Raw genomic sequence first — 14,253 nt, 5'->3', positions numbered from 1 at the left:
ACACATGGAGGATGCTGCAGGGCTAATGAGATGGTGGTCAAAGCCAGAAGAGAGGAGCGTCACTCAGACTCTCTATGGGATTGTTTATTTGCAGCCTGATTCAGACCCACTTTGAATAGACTCCAGGCATTCTGTTGTCCTTCACTCTGCAAGCAAGCTTATATACAGAGCTGATACATTTTGGGATTAAATATTTTAAATCTTATCTCTGGTGATTCTGACATGAAACTGGGAAAGCAAGATTTCCCCTTGTCAGCATGTAGTAATGCAATTGAATAGATTGGAGACGTGTTTAATTGAGAGATGAAAGAGTTTTATTATAATTTACAATTTAAATCCTTGAATATAGCATATGCTTTCCTGGTCACACAAAACAGAAATGTCCAAACAGCTGCTGAGCCTGCTTCCCATCCTGACTTGACAGGTAGGACAACATCAACTAAACCAGCATCGTCACCTTGTTGCAATCGTGGTCACTATTAGGTACAATAGTACGAAATCACGACTGCGTTTTTCACCTGCTCTGGGAAGAAGTGTATGCAATTTAGTAAGGAGGAATAGATCCCTGTATAGAAAGGCATTTGGAGAAGGCACATCCCAAAAGTTTGCTAGTACTCTTCACTGTCTGTGCCTTCAGAGCTCTTGTAGTAGAGGACAGAGAAAGGGCACATTTTTTCTAGAAATATTGCTAATGGTCACAAGGAAAAAAACCAGGCACCTGGTGAGAAAATAACAATTCAACTCTCAAAGGGATGCTACCCACCTCTGCCAACATTTCCTCAGGTCTTTTTCTGCATGTAGTTTACTTTGAGAAAGACATAAACACTAACAGACACAACCACGCCACTCAGCAGCCTGGGAAAGCAGCCCGCTCACTGCCCCTGGAAGCGGCATCCCAGCAGGGCGTCGCCTGAGATCTCGCCCGCGCCGTGGAGGAGCACCTCTGCAGGGTTCTGCTGGCCAGGCGTGCGGCGGACGTGTGGCGGAGTGAGTCATGCGTTGAGGGGGCACAGGAGGAGAGCGAGCAGTAGCTAAAGCTGTCTCTGGGAAGGCTGGTGTATGTCAGAGCAGGCTGTGAAGTGCTTTTTCTCATAGTTTCTTTCACTTCTGCATGCAGAGCCTGGCAGCCTCTGAGTGACACAGTGAAGTGTGGCCACGCTGCTGTGGCTGTAGGATTTCAAACTTTTTTGGACATTAGCAGACGACCCATCTAGACTTTGCATCATCTTTGAGAGCCTCGGGGTCCTAATACTGTTGTTTGACATTACTAGTGCCAGAGCTGCTGTTTCCAGAGCTGGGGGGACTCTTTCAGCTGGCCTGATGCTGGCCAGAGGTTAGGGAGACTTGCTGAGCTGGAAGACATCTCTACAATTACTTATGCAAAAGGATGTCTTCACCTCTGAAACACACTGCTATTGTTATATATTGCAGATTTTCTCTGCTTCGTGCTGTTGTAAGCCAGAGCCCCAGAGCCAGAGGTTAAATCCAGGTGGTGGGGGCACCTCTTGCAGCTGGTAGTTCTTCCTGCTTCATGGAGCATCACAGCTATGGCAAGTTGTGACACAGCTATTGCAAGCATGACCACAGATCAGGTCCAGAAAAAGAGTGGTTAAAAGCTGCGGTGCAGTGGCTTCCCAGGGCTAGCCCTTTCAGGCGCGTTTTGCAAGAGTGCCGTTAGGGAGAAGTTGGTGATTACTTTTGTCCCAACCTAACAGGGGAGATCTGTTTGCCTGGGAGCTCATGGCCATCCCCAGCACAGATAGAAGAGCAGCTGTCCCCAGGATGGCAGTGACCCTGCATGTTCCTCAGGACTGAGGTGCATGACTCAGCAACTGCAGGGGACAGTACAGTTCTGGCCCCAGTTCTGTCAGAAACCTGTGGGAACTGTGGGACTTTGCATACGGTGGATGCTCCTGATAGCTGTTTTCCCAAGTGAAAACTGTAGTAAATTGTGATATATGTACATGTGTGCTGGGCTGGTGAGAAGGCTTATCTCTGGAGCGGCACCTAGCAGTCCTGCTTAGGCAGATATATTGCTGTCATTTCTCATGGCTGATACAGCACCCAGCCATGGGAACGTTTCTTTGTGGAGCTGGTATCTTAGAGTCCCTGAAATCATTTTTGTGACCAGGCTGCTGCAGAAATCTTTTGTCACCATGGCCAATCTCTAGCAACAGAACTGTGTACACAAACACTGTCCCTGTAAATCAGTCTTTCATTAGCTTTGTGGAAGGAGTTCAGGGAGATGTAGCCTAGAAAAAGGACTTCATAGGAAGGCATCTGTGGCTTCGTGGCCTAACCACTGCCTGCTGTGTAAGTGATGTGTTGTTTGGAAGGCACATAAAGCATCTATCTTCTGTAGTACTTGTGGAAAGGAATGGGTGATCCTGCAGCTAAAAGTCCTGTGGTGGCTGATGCTGCTGGGTTGACATTAATGCAGCTGTGACACCTCAAAGTTTGGGGCACGTAGATACAGAAAGATGTACCTTTCTCCAGAGGCACCCCATGGCCATGGCTGCATCCTGCCCTCACAGGTAGAACTTGTCCTTCCCTGCCTTAACATGACGTTCTCCCTTCTGGTATTAATTCCCAAGCACTGTATTTTCTTTTCAGAGACTTCCAGCAGAAACAGTGAACAACTTTCAGTATATGTCAGCATGAATTAGAACGCTTCCTAACTTGACCTGCTTGCAGCAGAGTAAACACAGATGCCTGAAATATGAGTTTAAAAAGATGTATTTCTGTGCATATAAATAATATCCTGCTCGTGGTAGTAAAACAGCACAGCTGTGTCTCTTCTGGATCTGAAGGAGTCAGCTCCTCGTGAGCAAATGTCCTGATTTAAGTGTCTAACTCTCTGCTCTTTTGCTTTTCCAAGAGCTGTTTTTAGGACTTGAGAAAATCAGCACAACTGCTGCTTCTTGGGTTTGGGGTGGCAGTGGTGGAGAGCAAAGCAGGATGTGGTGTGGGCTCACCTGCCCTAGGTGTGCTGCTGGTGGGCAGTGCCTCCTGCAGTGCCTGGCTGCCCCAGGAAGTGACGGGGAAGGAGTTGGGCAGCTGGCCGGGAGCCAGTGCCAGCCCCCTTGGCTCAGGTTCTTATCTTTATGTCAATCTCATTTTATTTTTTATGGTTAGGAAAAGGAAAATAAAACCTCAGAACTACAGAACACCCTGAATACAATATCCAAGCAAAGACACTCTTTTCTGGCTGACGTAAATACAACTTCTGGTGTTAGTTAAACCTAGGTTCTGATCTTCCTCCATTTCAGCTCCTCACGCTATGCACAGTAAACACACGTCTTGATTTGCACTAATGCAAATAAGAGATATGGCCCAATGATCCTAGCACTCTGTTTGCAGGAAATTTTTGGCCTGAGTTCTGTTTCCATTTTTTCCAGGGACTCTTCTGACTGTGGTGAAATTGTGCCGAGCTCATGCTCATCAGCAAAGAGATGTTGTAGTGCACAGCATGGTGCCTGGGTGTCAGCATGACAGGGGAAATTCCATCCAGCTTCCTTCACTGCACAAGCAGGAGGGAGCCTCATGGAACTCCTATGCTGTGGGGATGCCTACGAGCAGAGAATTCCCAGGGAGGAGAAAGCACATGGGATTTAGGAGGATTTTCTGCTACTTGCTCTTCCTAAAAGGCCTGGGGATTCCCATGCCTGGATGCAAAACTTGGAGATTGCCCATGGAGATTGCCCATAGGGATTCCCATTGCAATTGTGGAAGAGATGCCCGAGGTGACAGCAGCTGCTCTCTGCTTGCTTGGAGGCAGCTGCCCAGCTTTTGGCAACGTATTTCGGCAACAGAGTGCCTGGCAGTACTTTGCCATGCGCAAAGACTTATTTGCAGATGGAAGGAGCTGCACTTCCTTTTTCTGCACTTTCAAATAGAAATATCAGGAAAAATGCCCTCTATAGCATCGCAGCAATCATTCTAAACTAGGATAATCCTTTTTGTAGTCAAAATTAGCTGATAGTTATTTTCAAGCTTTTCAAGCTTCCTTTCCTGCTCCCCACCTTCCTTACTGGTAGCCTCTCATCACCTCTGTGCTGGCAATGTGCAGAGCCAATCTCAAAAATTGATGTTTTCATTTCAGTTCAGACATTTCATTTGGCTTTGGCTAGAAATAACACTTCTGAGAGAGTGGAGCTTGCTGTGTGCACTTGGCAGGAGGGAAGCTCCTTTCCTTCCTTCCCTTTTCCCCCTTTCTTCCTTGACATGAATTTTTTTAGCCTCTTTTAAAAAACTGGTTTTTTTTTTGTTTTGTTTACTTGCTGCCTTCACTCACATCCCTTTTTCTTTCATTTGCAGCTCAGCCTTTTGCTTAATTTGTCTGGGATTTCCTAAAATATCTGGGCAGGATCTCTGAGAAACAAAGGAAGGAGAGATTTGGACCCCTTTATACACCATAAACATAAAGCAGTGAAGTTCTTTTACCAACATGAGAAAAAAAGCAGGAGCTACTCCAAAATGAGACCAGTGAGATATTTTTGCTTAATGTTAAGTCAGAATTGATGACTTTTTGCCCAGAGTTCCTCCAACAGCTGCTCAGTGCGGCTGCATGGTGGGCACCTAATGGCCTTAAGTTGTACCAGGGTAGGTTCAGGTTGGACATTAGGAAAAGATTTCTTCTGACAAAGAATAGTGAGGTATCAGAACAGGCTGCCCAGTGAGGTACTTGAGTCACTGTCCCTGGAGGTGGTCCAGAACAGGGCAGATGTGGCAGAGAGGGACATGCTAGAGCAGTCACAGGCATGGACTGACGGTTGGACTAGATGAACTTAGTAGTCCTTCCAACCTTAATAATTCTATGATTCTATGATCTAACAGCCCACCTCAGCTGCGAGTGGGCATTTAGGTGGCAACAGCAGCACAAACCTCAATGGATTTCAGTCCTCAGATCCTCTCACCAGCCCCTCATCTCTGGAGAAAAGCCCAAAAGGGGAAAAAAGGAGGTTTCCTCTCGGTGAGCTGTGTCACAGCTAAGCTACTGTGGTGGCAGGTCTCACAGTGTTAAACTGGAGCTCATGTGCTTGAAGCCTGCAGGTTTGTTTTAGTTTGGCTCATTAATCTAAGTGAAGCGTTTCTGGCTTCAGACGCTGTGAGGATTAAGTGGGGCAGCAAAACAAATGAAAGCTTGAATATCTGGCCAGGTTCTCAGCACCTCCCTTCCAGCAGCAACCACCCTGGGGCTGCTGCTGAGAGGGGACCCTCAGCTTCTGCTACTGTCTGGTGTTTTGTCACTGACATTGCTGGGAACATTTATCAGATTGGCATAAAATATATAGGAATGAAAATAAGTCATTACCTGTGCTGTCAGCTAGGGTTGAGGACAGAAAGGGTGGGTTCTCAGATCATCCTCATTTTTTGCTTTTTGTAGTGAATTGAGAGCATATGAGCTGAATAACACCAAGGGTAAGATCTGCAGATAATGTGCATGTGCTGTAATTGGTTGAAGGATGTCCTGATTACATTATCCTGGAGCTCTTGTTTCCTTACCAATGCTCCCAAGCTTTCCTTCTCTCACTCTTACCCTTTTACCTATTAGGACATGATTTTCTGGGGGGTTTCTTTCTTCTGTCTGGCTTAATTCAGCAAGGCCATTTTGTTTTTTTGTCTGGTCACAGCCAGTCCTCTGTGTGGTTCAGCTAACACCAAAACCCGGGAAGCAAGCTTTCTTCTAAGCCAGCAATCCTTTGCTTTTCTCTGGGACCTATGAAGATATAGCAGAGACAACAGTGTTAGCACTAGCAGAGTTATACCCATGAAAATAGACCCGAACAATGGGGACTCTGGCTGTGCAGCACTATCTGCTGACCCTCAGGGTGCAGTTTCCCATTTGGGCTTAATCTGATCTGATGGTGGGCTGCTGCTGAAAGGGGTGGTCCTGCTCTTCCTGCCCGCTCCTAGCAGTGCACTCCTGGCACCTCCCTTGCACTGAAAGCAACAAACCTGCGGGCTACTGAAAGACCTGATGGAAGATTTTTCCTTTTTTTTTTTTTTTTTTTGGTGCGTCAGTTTTTTTGCTGGATCAACAAGCCAGCCTGAGTCACCCTGCCACAGCAATACTCCTCAACACACAACGCAGGACACCTGCAGCCATGCTGAGTTAAGCACAGCCAGAAAATGGGCCATCTGTCTGTTATACCCATCCCCTTATGCCACAGCTCCTGGTGAACCACCTCTCTCTGCAAAATGTGGGTTTCCCTGAAACCATCAATGCAGCACAAAACAAGGGCCAGGATCAAAGACAGGGCTGAGCCCCAGCTCTCAGTCCACAGTCTTGCAAACATTTGGAAGACTCAGCCTCGTACACCACCTCTGAGACAGGTTTCTTCTCTGCTTAATTTTCCTCGCTGCCAGGAGAGTGGGATGTGACCCTCCTGACATTTGTTTGGTGAATTATGCTTGCCTTCCAGAGAGCACAAACAAGCTGGTGGACTTCCTCCCCACAGCCTCAGCCCCAGCCCAACTCTCTGCATCCCCTGCACTGGCCTTACACTGTCACAGCTGAGATCAACATTGAGTTACGCCTCCAAAAATGCCTCTGTGATTTAGAGCTCTGACTCTACTTTCCAACCACAGTCCAAGAAACATTAGCATGTAATTGCCATTGATATCCCTCGATATGAAACATCTGACTCTTTTTGAATATCTGGTCTGAAGCATTTGAGAAAGTCATTTGGATTTAGGTCTGTAAATAGTGATGTCACTTCTAAAAATAGGCCTTGTCCTCCAAAGGTGCCCAGGCACCACACACGTTGTCCTTTCTGTCCCACCCTACCTAGATGGCTGGAATTTGAAGACTATTATGAGAAAAATATAAGTAATTTCTATGTCACAACAGACAGACCTGAATGTAATTACTCAAAAAAACATAGTCTCAGCTTCTCAGTAGTGTTTGGAAACCAATAAGAAGCATCCTCCTTGTTCATGGGAACAGAAATTGTATTCACATAACAAAGATATTAGGTAAGAGGAAGTATATTGAGGAACTCAGGAAGTGAAAAGTCTTTCATTGCTATATTATTGCAAGAGCCAGTACAAAGAAACATGATTAGTCGGTTCTTCAGCGGCTTCCTATTTCCATCACCAAACTGCTTTAATCTTTAAGATACTGAACACTCTGTTTTTTTCTGAGGTTAATGTGGAAGGGCTTTTGTGTTCAATTGAGTCACTGGGCACAGGTGAAATATGGAAGATGTGATGAAGGTTAGATTTCAGCTATATCCTTCACTTCCCCACCATTGCTCTCTTCCCTTTTCTTTTACTCTGAGCCACAACATGTGTTGGTGGACCCATTATTTCTCCCTTGTCTAATGACCAAAGCTGCCCATACCATCTGGGAGTGGTTGTCCCCTGCAGAGGAGACCAGTGGTGGCAGCACTGTGATGATATATCCAGCTGGGGACAGCAATCGGTCCTGGTTCCAAGGCTGCACCAAAGAGAAGGAATCACAGAATCATAGACTCTCAGAATTGTCTGAGTTGGATGGGACTTTAAAGGTCATCTAGTCCAATTCCCCTGCAGTGAACAGGGACACCTACAGCTACATCAGGGTGCTTAGAGCCCCATCCAGCCTGACCTTGAGTGCCTCCAGGGACAGGGCATCAACTATCTCTCTGGGCAACCTGTTCCAGTGCCTCACCACCCTTTGTAAAAAACTTCTTCCTTATATCCAGTTTAAATCCTGCAGGTCCCCTGCTCAGAGAGAGATTGCCTGGGCTAAGGGGCTGCAGCTGTAGCAGTGCTAGGGAGCAATTGCACAGTGCATGACAATAAGGATTTTTTAAAAAAAGTATTCTCGAAACCACTGTCTATTTCTAAGCTAATTTTTAATGGAAATTGCTTATCAGCACTGCAGTCAGAATGGAGGTGGATGAGAACTGAGTGACAGGAGAGCCAAAGCTGAGGAAGAATGTGAACAGAAATGATTTCAGAAGGAAATCTTCTATTTAGCTTTCTTTCTTGTATTTTGCAAATACCTTGGCATCCTTATGGCATGAGCCTGTGGATGGGATAGGTGTCGAGGCTGGGTTATTTTACAGCCTACTGGTGCTGCCGGCATTGCTCTCGCTAGTCTCAGAGCCACACACCTTCCCCTGACCTCACCAATGATGTTCAACTGCTTACAAGGAAGTAAACAAAAAGGACTCATGGGGACTTTGGTTCCATAGAAACAGCAGGGAAAATGTCCATGCGTGCCAAGTGGAAAAGGACTAAATCAGTGGGGAAGGAAATTTTATTGTCGCAAGTTCAAAGGGGATGTTACAAACAAGAGAGGGGGGAAAAAAAATGAAAAATTCAGAAAGCAGTCCCTGAAGTAAAACAAAATACTACTAATGAAGATTTGCCTTAGAGCAGTTGTCAAATATGATGCAGTATTTACATCAACTGTGACTCAGGCAGCAATTGCTACTTCCCCTTCCAGCACACCACAGCTTTGCCTGCCCTCTAAGGGCTGCAGCTCACAATCCCATGCACTGATTTGGCCCTGAGTGGAAGAAAGCAATGAATAGGCTGTGGGACTTGGACACGTAGCCCCACCAGTCATGAGTCCATCAGGGCTGGATGTGGGGGAACAGCAAGCAGCATTGTGGCAGTGGTGGGAGAAAAAGCCCTGCGAAGGAGCAGCGGCTGCATTCAGGTGGCTCAAGAATGTGTTCCTGGGATGTAATGAGATCCTGGCCAAGATTCAAAAAGGGAATATACAAAGAACACAATTAATTTTATTATAAGCCAAATGCAGGCATGGCTTTGGGTCTTGCAGAAGGAGATTTAGAATTACAAATGGAGAGGCAGCTTGGCCACTGGATTGTTCTCTTTGTTGACACTGCCATCTCCAGTTGTGAAAGCCCTTTGTGGGGCTGGCAGTACACTAGGGTTCACAGGACAAGCCCATCACTACATGGCTGTGCAACAGTGGGCAATGCCTGTGTGCATCTATTTGCTACTGTAGGCTTCATGAGGGCAAACTGAGACAAGATGGGCCACAAACTGACACTAGGGCACCTACACAGCATCACTCCAGGCACCTTTTTCCTCCAAGGAGACCCACAGCTCTTCCCACCTCCATGCAGCTGCAGCAGTGACACTTTATTAAATAAACCATCAATCCTGGCAGCCACTCTGGTTATTTCTAAGAAAATCACCCTCATCTTCCTGCTCTGGTAGGAAAAATCCAAAGATGGATTAAGTTTTAGTCATTTCCACATCTGAAAGGTCTGAAAGCTGGTGTCTGTGGCCAGTCCTATAGGGAGCAACAACCCTGTGTGTGAGATTCAGGTCCACACCACATCATGTAGCGTTTCAGAGAGCAGTGCAAACAAGGCCAAGTCACAAACTACACCTGTATGAGCACCATCTGGTTAGGCTTCTTCCCAATGCTTCCAGCTTACCAAGCTGATGGTACAGTCAGGTCTGCATGCCCAGGGGTCTCCTTCTTCTTGCTGGAGCTTCAGTCAATTCAACACTTGCCTGCTGTGATTTTGACCCTCCCATCCCCCATATGTTTTTTTGAAGAGATAACTACTTTATATATATACTTGCTATTTGGATGGGGGTGGGAGGAGGGAACCTTTATTGTTGTCTCCGAACTTCTGCAGCATAAAGTTCCAGGATTCCTCCATTCCCAGCTGCTGGATTCAGAAAGCTTTTCCTTTTCAAGCTTCCTGTTCACACAGGGTGGGGGTGGAAAGTGGGGGATGAGGGGGAGGTTAGGTATTGAATAAAAGGAATTAACCATTTCCCTTCTCTGACCTTTGGGAATTTCCGTATGTGAAAGTGGCAGCTTGTGTGTCTAAGAATTATAAATGATGGGACCTCGCAAGTTGCTGAATGGATGTGTGACCAGCCACCACGGAGCTGGGCTAGGAGCAAGGAGGGCAAAGGGGAGGAATGAGAAGCAGGAAAGAGCAAAGATACCGAAGCACTGCATGTTTTATAGGAACAAAAACTGCTTATTGTGCTCCAGAGAGCGCATAACATTGCAGCTTCCCTCTACCACGTCCTAGTTCATCTTCTGTTCTCAGTGTGCAGCAGAAAGGAGGCCAGGAAGTAAATTTCCATGAGAAGGCTCTCATGACTCAGATCTCCCTCCTGTAGGGCTTCATCAGCTTCCCTCAGACAGGGTCACCATCCTGAAAGGAAAACAACCATTCTGGCTGGTGTCACACGGTGTGTGTTTTTAATGCACATTGCGTGTATATGTACACACAACCCTCTCTAGACCCTTAAAAAACAATGGGACTGTGCTCAAGAGTGTTACTTCCAGTGCTGTTTCTGAGAATCCTGTGTTTCTCAGTGCCACCTGTAAGCTCACAGCTGCTGGGACGCTCCGTGACACACACAGGTGCAGCCATACGCATGAGGTGTGGGAGAGGTTGCAGCCTCCATCACCACTGCCATTTTCATGGAGCATCAAGTATCCCAGAGCACACTTGGCTGGTGAAGAAAGAAGAGCTATGGCAGAGAGATTTCCTAAATACAGGAGGAAAAAAACCAAACTTGTTTGTCCCCATTGCTGGCTGTGATTTGCAAGGTGCAAAGGAAAAAATATGCTGCTCAGCAGGGCTGCTGCTGCATCCTGTATGGCATTGCTGCGCAACCAGGCAGCCCCATCTGTCTGAGGATGTACAAATTGTAAACCTCACAGGGGTGAGCTGGGGAGTCCCAGCCCCTGCTGCTCTGCTGAGATGGCAGCACCTACCTGTGCCTCACTGTGCTCCAGCTCATGGAGGTGAGTGCCTTGTGCCATACACACATATGCAACCTGCACTTTGGGAAGCACAGAGAGGTGATTGGCTTGGAAAAGATCTCCTCCTTCTCTCCCTCTGCTGTGGGCTGATGGAGATGGCTACAGGGGAAGCCTTTTTTCCCCATGTCCCCGTAGCTGAGCATCCCTTACCCACTGCTGCCCTCAGTGCTTCCATCAGCCTGTGGATGAGACAAAGGCCAGCCGGTGCATCAAAGACGTGTTAAGTTACTGCTGTGCTGTGAAAGAGAGGGAAAAAAATCCTGTTGACTGTGACGAAATAGGGAAGTTCAGGGTGGCACTCACTCTTTTATTGGAGAGCTGCTTGAGTCTGTGCACTGCTAAAGGGATTAGAACAGCGTGTGGCATGTTTCTGGTTCTGACAGAAACTTGAACACGCTCTAGTAGAGCTGTAAAGAGGAGGGCCACGTCAGTAGTGAAGGCCAAGGAGGGGATGCCTGGTTGTAAGTGATTAGCCGCACATGGGAGACACCAGGGGGCTGAGAACTGAACGTGCCATTGACTGTCAAGGTGTTGAATTCTCCTGAGCACTGCATTTGCAGCACCACACTGTGGCTTTCTCCTCCCACACATATGCCCCTGGGTGTGTCATGCTCTCACAGAGGCTCTCATGGTGCTGTCTCCCAAAGGAGGAGAAGGATCATCAAGGGGTGCAGTGCCAGCCCTACAGGTCTCAGTCCTGACCTGCAACAACCTCCAGAGGGCTTCGGGGTCTCCACTCCCATTCAACCCTTGCTCATTCAGAAGAATAAGAAGGGAAAGTAGCAAACCTTGGTGTCACACAAGAAAATTCATGTCAGTGTAACAATTATGAAAAAAGTTGTAACTTACTGGGGGGCGAGACAGCTGCTGTGCCTAAGGTCAGCTTTCACTCGGACTTTCAATGTACCAAGCTGAATATAGATGGGGAGCCAATTTGTATCTGGTTACTCTAAACTAAATTTCAAAGAAGTTTCAAGAAAATGATTGAGAATGTGGTACACAACATCTGCTCTGAGAACAAGATCAGAAACTAAGCCTACAGCCCAATGCACAACCTGAATGACTGTATTCCCAAGCAGGACATCCACTCTTGATGGGGATATGAAAGACAAGGCTCATAGTGTTAGCAGAGGTGTGGAAAAAGCAACCTGGCACAGGAGATGTGAAGAGATGGAATTAGTATATCTGGAAGGAGCATCATAACTTGTCAAACACTATTTTCCTCATATGCCCATAAAGTTGTGTCACGTTGAGTCCTCCAGTTAGAGTGGACAGGGCTCAGACTGGCCATTCATGTACTGACCTAGATTTGCATGAGCTTGCTAGGATATCAGGACATCAAATCCACTTGGGTTCAGAAGCATCTGCAGTTCACGCATGGAAAAACTGGAAACCAAAGTTATCAGGAGTGACATAGTGAGAAAGAATCAAATTCCTTCTTCTCTTTCTCTGCCTCATCACAAAAATGAGATACATATGTAGGTCTGGGATTTGGGTTAACATCCATGTGTGAGGTTATCCCTGGGGCATGCACCTACCTCTAGCTCTTTTATTCATCTTAGAGAGGTCTAAGTGCAGCTGGAGAGACCAAAGTGTGTGTGTGAGATTTAAAAGTGTAACTCTCTAGTTGAGGGCCTACCTAAAAACCTGAGATCGTAGATTCTCTGGTGAACCATTCAGCACACTGCAGAAAACCTCACAAACCCTGGCTGAACACCACTGTAGTCAGCATTACTGAGAAAGGTGAGTAAGCCAAATTCAGTATGTGTCAAGCTGCTGCTAGAGTTTTGCAGAGTGAGCTTCTTGTGGATGGTGAGGGAGGGACTGGGGCAAAGTTAAAGGAAAAGCAGGCTGAGTTTTGACCTGGAAGATCCCTAGTTGACCACAGTTTTAAAAACTTATTAAGAGAGCACAGGATGAAGGAAATCACTCATTGTTATTGCTCTTGAGAAATCCTTTTCTAGCCTTGCTCACAGATTTGGAAAGCTAAGTAACGAACATCATCCAAGACACTGGTTAGTTTACAGAAGATGGATGAAGGTCAACCCCTGCCTCAGCAGCACCCAGCTGGCTCCTCACCCTTGGCTTTCCCAGTCTGAAATGGGAATTTTGGCTGGCTGAACTTTTCCATTGCCACTCGGCAGGACTTCCCCAGCAATACCTTTCTGCCCCAGCGGTGTGACCTTCCTCTCCATCCTGCTGCATCTAGGCCAGTGAAGAGCTGGCAGCCTCAGCTTCCTTGCAGCAGTATCAGCTCCACTGTGCCCCATCTGTATGAACTAAACAAAATTTAGGCTCAGTTCCCATTCTTAGCTTGAAAGCTCATATCAGGGTGCTCACATAATCCATCCGCCCATGGCTGACTGATCGTGGAATTGTTTGAGTCAGAAGGGACTCTTAAAGGCCATCTAGTCCAACTGCTCTGCAATGAGCAGAAACACCTACAGCTACATCAGGTGCTTAGACTCCGTCCAGCCTGACTTGAGTGTCTCCAGATCCACCACATTTCTGGGCAACCTGTTCCAGTGCTTCACTGATCATGGCAGAGGGGTGAAGCATGCCTTGTTCTGCCTCTGGTATGGGCTGTGCTCACCTCTTACATTACAAACTGAGTTGGGGTACATATTCAAGAGGTCAAGATAAAAGAAGCTCCCTTCTGATATTCTGCATGCAGTCAGTCTGACTGCACTGTGCTGAGCATACATAGCAACCAAGGAAAGGACAAGAGGAGGTTAGGGATGAGAAGCTCTCTGGCCTGCAATTAGCTGAGAGGCTCATATTTAGCAAGCAATGAAGGTTTCCCAACTACACAGCATATACTAAGATGTGCAACCTCTCATTTCTCAGTGTTTGCAGCTGCTGACACAGCAAGGATTAGTCAAACAGACATTAAGGATGGGATAGTAAGCTATGTGCACTTACCACGTGATGGCAGGGATACCACAAGTGGGAACTGACTCTAGTCAGTCAGATACATTCTCTACAAGCAGCCTGGGACCGCTGCCCCACAAGCCAGGCTCAGCATGAAGCCTTCAGATGGGAACATGCTCTTTCTCTGCCACAGGAGTTTTCTTCGTTTTGCTGCCTTGAGGGCATCTAGACCCTGGGGACAGCTGTGGCTCTGTCAGCAAGTCCTGCAAGATTTATGCAGGCCTTGAAGTTCACCTCCCCAGAGAGGCTCAGAAGGGAAAACAGCCACAGCAATACCTCCAGCAGTGGAAAGCAGGGCAAGCGGAAGGCCTGGGAGGTGCAGCAGGAGGTCAGCCCAACCCATGCTGCTCTGCACACAGCACACAGATGGAACTGTGCTCTGTTTATCTGTAAACAGTAGCACTGTTCAGCACAAACATGCGATCAGCCTGAGCTTGGAAGGCTTCATGTCCTTCTTGGTAATAGTGTGATTGAAAAGAAGTCCTTGGCTCACTGCCCTGAATGCCTTGCTGGAGTGGGCTGGGTGAGGAACAGGGAAGAGCTGGAGCAGAAACGCTGAG

At 47.1% G+C, this 14,253-nt stretch overlaps 1 long non-coding RNA gene across 3 annotated transcripts; it reads right to left on the bottom strand.

Annotated features, from left to right (window-relative positions):
- Window positions 1-291: 291 nt before the first annotated feature.
- LOC104911096 (uncharacterized) lies at window positions 292-14,033 on the bottom strand. 3 transcript variants are annotated; one of them, XR_014883490.1, is made up of 6 exons: window positions 13,685-14,033; window positions 12,924-13,041; window positions 12,066-12,148; window positions 10,913-10,998; window positions 7,992-10,145; window positions 292-5,719 (listed from the first exon to the last, which is right to left on the bottom strand). It is a non-coding gene; the product is annotated as an uncharacterized LOC104911096 (long non-coding RNA). The 3 variants fall into 3 exon arrangements; XR_014883488.1 differs by lacking the exon at window positions 12,066-12,148; XR_014883489.1 differs by lacking the exons at window positions 12,066-12,148; window positions 12,924-13,041.
- Between the last annotated feature and the right edge of the window lie 220 nt (window positions 14,034-14,253).

The sequence above is a fragment of the Meleagris gallopavo genome, chromosome 5 (assembly GCF_905368555.1).
Source record: "Meleagris gallopavo chromosome 5, MGAL_WU_HG_1.1, whole genome shotgun sequence".
Taxonomy (NCBI): Eukaryota; Metazoa; Chordata; class Aves; order Galliformes; family Phasianidae; genus Meleagris; species Meleagris gallopavo.
Note: the sequence above shows the minus strand (reverse complement) of the source record. Positions and strands in the feature narration are given on the sequence as shown.